The 5,892-nt window shown below is 43.6% G+C and overlaps 1 pseudogene; it reads right to left on the bottom strand.

Moving 5' to 3' along the window:
- Window positions 1-5,273, bottom strand: part of LOC105985912 — a 77,517-nt pseudogene extending 72,244 nt beyond the window's left edge.
- Between the last annotated feature and the right edge of the window lie 619 nt (window positions 5,274-5,892).

Raw genomic sequence — 5,892 nt, forward strand, 5'->3', positions numbered from 1 at the left:
GTGGTAGAGTGCTAGCCTTGAGCTGAAGAGCTGAGGGACAGCTCCCAGGCCCAGAGTTCAGGCCCCAGGACTGACCAAGAAAACAACAAGAACAACAAATGCATGTAAACACATGCATGCACCAGACACTCATGCACAAGCAAAATATATGAACAAATTCAATACACATGGAGTTTTAGTAGTCAAGACAATATATTTAAGGAAAAAAATTCCAGTGCAGGAGAGTTACAGTAGGTGAGCCTATCTTGGGCTTTCCTTTTTCTTTCATTTGAGACTGGGACTAGCCTCAAGCTCATGATGCTTCTTCCTCACACTCCCAAGTGCTGGGATTATAGGCATGTACTACCCATGCCTGGCCCCAGTCTTTCTTTCTTTCTTTCTTTTTTTTTTTTTTGGTCGGTCATAGGGCTTGAACTCTGGGCTTGGGTGCTATCTCTGTGCTCTTCAACTCAAGGCAAGTGCTCTACCGCTTGAGCCACAGCACCACTTCCAGTTTTCTGGTGGTTAATTGGAGATAAGAGTCTCACAGACTTTTCTTCCTGGGCTGGCTTGGAACCGTGATCCTCAGATCTCAGCCTACTGTGTAGCTAGGATTACAGGCATGAGCCACCGGCACCCGGGTCCCAGTCTTTCTTGAATGTTGAATTCACTTAAATTACACATTAGACACAAAACTTGGGGGATACAAAATCTTTTCTGAACTTGGACTGAGGTAGTGAAATATTGTTTCAGTGATGAATTAACTCTTTGAGGAAATAATTCCAAATGTACTCATAGTAAACATTAGGAATATATACAGAAAAAAATCAAAGTATCCAAAAGTGAGCTTCAAAGAAAGATATAAAACACAAATCAGTGATCATCAAGCCAAGACATACTCCAAGGCAACAATGAATTTTGCACGTTTGTATATACTAACAAACAGATTGAATACCATGAATTCATGCAGGAGGCTGCAATAGTCACAAATCCCAGCATCTTTGTCTGTATTGGGGTTTGGACGCAAGGCCTTGGGTTTGCTCAGTTAGCTCTTGCTTGCTCAGGGCTGGTGCTCAGCTATTTGAGCCATACCTCCAGTCTGGCATATTTCTGGTTCATTGGGAATGAAGTCTTGCTTTGAAACACAGTCCTGCAGGTCTCAACCTCTTGGGTAACTAGGATTTCAGGTGTGAACCACCTGTCATCTGTGGGTAAGAAGCACCTAGCTCCAGCATTTAGTTTGGAGGGCAGCAGCTTAACATTCCATTTTTATTTTTTTTATTTTTTGTTCCGGTCGTGGGCCTCAATTCTGGGCCTGGGTGCTGTCCCTCAGCTCTTCAGCTCAAGGCTAGCACTCTACCACTTGAGCCACAGCGCCACTGCCGGCTTTTTTTCTGCTTATGTGGTGCTGAGGAATTGAACTCAGAGCCTCATGCATGCAAGGCAAGGGCTCTACCATTGAGCCACCTTCCCAGCCCCTAAACATTCCATTTTAAAGGCCAATTACTTAAGAAGACACACATAACTTTATCACGGCAATGAATGTTTTTCTTGTAGTTATACTTTATATTTGTCTAATCAAAATGAAAAGAGCATCTACTTTTTGTTTAGCTTTGGCAGAATTTAGAAGAAATCAGTGAGAAACATTAATATTCTATGGGAAACCCTTTGTGAAACATTATTATAAGATTTAAACCACTTTTTATTCAAGCTATGGACCAAACGTTAGGTCTGGGGTGTCCTTCACAATATGTCAGGCATTTAATGAATTCATTGGAGTGTTGAAGTATATAGGCTCTTAAAGTGTAGGTGAGAGGCAAATTAATGTTCAACTATCTCCATCTGTGTTTGGGGGTGAGAAATAGAGGTGCTCAAGAACACACCACTGAATGCAAAGATTGGTAGGGGGGGGCAGTACAATGTTTTACATTGTACATTGACCTCACTGACTTGTGATATCTTAGTAACCAGGGTTTTTTTAAACTTCTATTTATCAATCCTAACCATTGTTGGTGTAATTAACTTAATTTGTTGGTTTCAAGATATCTGTTCCTTACCTCCTCTTCTGTGTTAATTTTCTATTATCCCTGAAATTGAGCAGCTTAAGACAATACACAGCCTGGCAGGAAAAAGTCTGTGGTACTCTTATGTCCAATTAGCCACCAGAAAACTGGAAGTGGCAATGTGGCTCAAAGTAGTTGAGTATACACCTTGAGCTGAAGAACTCAGGGTCAGTGCACAGCAGCGCCCAGGCTCAGGGTTCAAGCCCTACAACCAACACATTGTTTTGGTTAGGAACTGGGAGTGGCTTAGGTGGGAGTCTCGGTCTCTAGGTCGCTCATCAGTTTGCAGTCAACTGCAGCCTCATTTGATGATGCAGATGAAGCAGGATCTCTCCCAAGATCACATATGCTGCTTGGCAGGTCCCCGTTCCTCATGGGCTGTGGGGCTGAGGCCTCCCTCTATTCTTTGGCAGTGGACTTTTCCACCTGGACTCCTATTCCTTATGAAAGCAATGTTTTCTTTTTGTCTTCTGGCAGCTGAATCCCACACCTCTCTTCAGCCATTTACCCTTCTTTCTTTTCTCTTCTCACTGACAGGTTGCCTTTCATCCTGCCCAACCCTGTCACACATAAAAATGTCCCTAGTCCTTGTCCTCTTCAGGCCACGATCTCATTACTCTGCTTCCCTTTACAGAAAATGTTAGCCTTTAGCATCGTTTCCTTTCCCAAGTCCTTCATCATGCTATGCCCTCTTTACTGCATGACAATTGTTCTTGTCAAGGTCATCATTCGTTTCCCTGTTGCTACATCCAAGGACCATTTCTCTGTCCTTGACTAGATTGGACAGGGTTGGCCATTCTCATCTTTTCTCTTGGTTTCCATTACACTATGCTTTCAGGTTTGTTTTCTAATTATTCTGGTCATGGTCATTCCCTTCTAGTCTCTTTCGTTGGCTTCTTTTCTTCCCCAGGCCCTAAGTGTTGGTGTTTCCCAGGCCTGGGGTGGTATCTTCCTTTCCTCTCTCTTTCCATAATTGACTTTATCCATTCTTAGGGTTATAAAGTCAGTTGTTCCGTATCACCAACAGGATTACATTTCAAGACGCTTAGTAGATGACAGACCCTAGATATACTGTTTTCCTTATAGATACACACAGAGACATATTTCAGGCTATATTTTTGTTTTGTTTTGTTGTGATAAAACTCTCTCTAGGGGGCTGGGAAGGTGGCTCAGTGGTAGAGCGCTTGCCTTGTATGCATGAAGCCCTGGGTTCGAGTTCTCAGCATCACATAAGCAGAAAAAGCCGGAAGTGATGTTGTGGTTCAAGTGGTAGAGCACTAGCTTTGAGCTGAAGAGCTGAGGGACAGCGCCCAGAGTTCAGGCCCCACAACTGGACCCTCCCCCCAAAAAAACAAACCTCTCTCTAGGTAACCCACACTTCCAGTCTTCCTGCTTCAGTTTCCTAAATGCCTGTATCACAGATGTGTATCACCATTCCCAGCAAACTTTTTCATACCGTTTGTTGAGATACAACAGTACCACTAGCATGACTTTTATTTTTCCTTCAAAAATATGAGAGTCATTCTTGGCTGGGCAGTGGTGACTCATGTCTATAATCCTAGCTACTCAATAGGCTGGGATCTGAGGATTGCAACTCATAGCCAGCTCTAGCAGCAAAATCCCCCAGACTCTTATCGCCAGTTAACTAAGAAAAAGCTAGAAGTGGAGGTATTGGTCTATTGTAGAGTGCCGGTTTTGAGCAAAAAAGCTAAGCAAGAATGGAAAGCCAGGCTGAACGATTACAGGTTCAGCCTGGCTTTCCATTCTTGCTTAGCTACTCAGGAGGCCAAGATCTGAGGATTGTGGTTCAAAGCCAGACCAAGCAGGAAAGTCTATAAGACTCTATCTCCAATTAACTACTGGTAGAGTTGTTGTTCAAGTACTAGTATGCCAGCCTTTAGCAAGAAAAGGACTGCTCTTAGGCCCTGAGTTCAAGCTCCAGCACCAACACACACATACACACATATACACATATACATGCACACACACATACACAGTCACTCATAACATGTTGTAGCAACCATAGCATATGATTTTTTTCTTTCCTTACTGAGTCAATCACTCTCACCTCTTCATTTAAAGGAAACACTTTGTGATTTTTCTTTCGCATATTCAAATTCCCAACATCACTACTCTGCATTTGAGAGCTATTAGTAAGTAAAGTAAAGGCTGCTTGTACACAATCACTGTATGTAATAGCACAGTAGTTGATCTACTCACTTAGGCAGCTACTAAGTGACTAATGGGTGGGTAGCCTATACAGTATGGATACACTGGAGAAAGCAATGGTCCTTGTCTTAGGCATGATGAAACAAGATGGCACAAGAATTCATCAGTACTAAGAAGGGTGCACGGTTTAAAATTAAGAATGATTTATTTCTGGAATGTTCAATGTAATATTTTTACACTGTGGTTGACCACAGGTAACTGAAATGGAAAACTGCAAATAAAAGGGGACTACTGTACCACTTATATATAGATGAACCTGAGACTAGCTTCTTCTTTTTTTTTTTTTTTTGAGACAATCTCACTATGTAACCCAGGGTGACCTTGACCTTGATCTTCTTCCTTCAGCCTCCCAATGGCTGGATTTTGGCCTGCATGACCATGAAACTATAGCCTGATTCCATTACTTGTTGATTCTGCTTGGATACCTCAGAGGAAATTCAGACTAAATGCCCGTAGTAGAACTTGTGTTTACCAGCCTCTTTCTATAACCCTAGAATTCCCCACTTTAGTAAGTGAACCCAAGTGTAAGTCCTATGTCTTCTACTCCTTCAGTCCCCTATTCCAATCTATCACCAAGTACTCTCTATAGTACTTAATACATGTCAGCCATATTAGCTTTCAGCATTTGCCAGGTGCCGAAGGCAAGTCCCCCTGGGCCTTTGCAGATGCTCTTCCTTCAGCTTGAAATTCCTGTGTCCTCCCCACCATGGCTAGTTCATACTATGATTCAGTAACTATAGATTTAGTCACGTAGCTACCTGCCTCATTAGACTATCAACTCCATGAGGACAGAGGCTTCCGATCCTGTTCTCAGCACCAAGCATTAAGCAAGGACCCAGGTTTGAGTAAGCAGTCTCACAGTCATGCTCCAAATCTCAACGCAGGTCTCTTCCCTAATCCTCCCTGCCCATGGAACCTTCCCAGAATCCTTCAGGCCCACCTAAAGATTCCTTCTCCTCTTGATGACCCGTAGATGGCACACACCACTGTCGCAGACGCCATTATGTTCCACAGTGGCCCACATACCCATGGAGGCCAAGGGCTTTGTCTATTTTTATTTTGTTCCTTTCCCTCTTTTTTCTTTCCCTCCTTCCTTTTATTTCCTTTCCTTCCTCTTCCTCCTTATTACCCCCCCCACACACACATACACCATCACTCTTTCCTTTGACAGTCTCACTGGTCTTGAACTCAAGATCCTCCTGTCTTTAGCTCCTAAGAGCTGGGCAGTCAGCCAGTGCTGCCATACCTGTCTTGCGGCATTGTCTTTTCAAACTAAAGTCACAAGCCTGCTGTGTGACACCAGTCTGGTGTTTGCAGGAACTACTTGACACGTATTTGTCTAATGATATGCTGAGGGTGCTGGTCAGTCCTCCTCTGGCCCTGGGGTGGGAAGAAGGAAATTCTTTTCCTGGCTCAGGCACAAAACCCAGTCCCCTCATTGCTCTGCAGCTGCCTCCCTGCTGGAACCTGTGGCAACCTGAAGCCAAGTGGGAGCCTCTGTGGAAAAGGCCCCTTTGAGGCCCTGGCAGTTTGCCGAGGGAAATATACTTCTGGGTGGAAAGAACACAGTAATCTTGTAAAGAATGTGGCTTGAGTTCCTCTGCTAGAAGATAAGAGAAAA

Source organism: Dipodomys ordii, unplaced genomic scaffold (assembly GCF_000151885.1).
Source record: "Dipodomys ordii isolate 6190 unplaced genomic scaffold, Dord_2.0 Scaffold32, whole genome shotgun sequence".
Lineage (NCBI taxonomy): Eukaryota > Metazoa > Chordata > Mammalia > Rodentia > Heteromyidae > Dipodomys > Dipodomys ordii.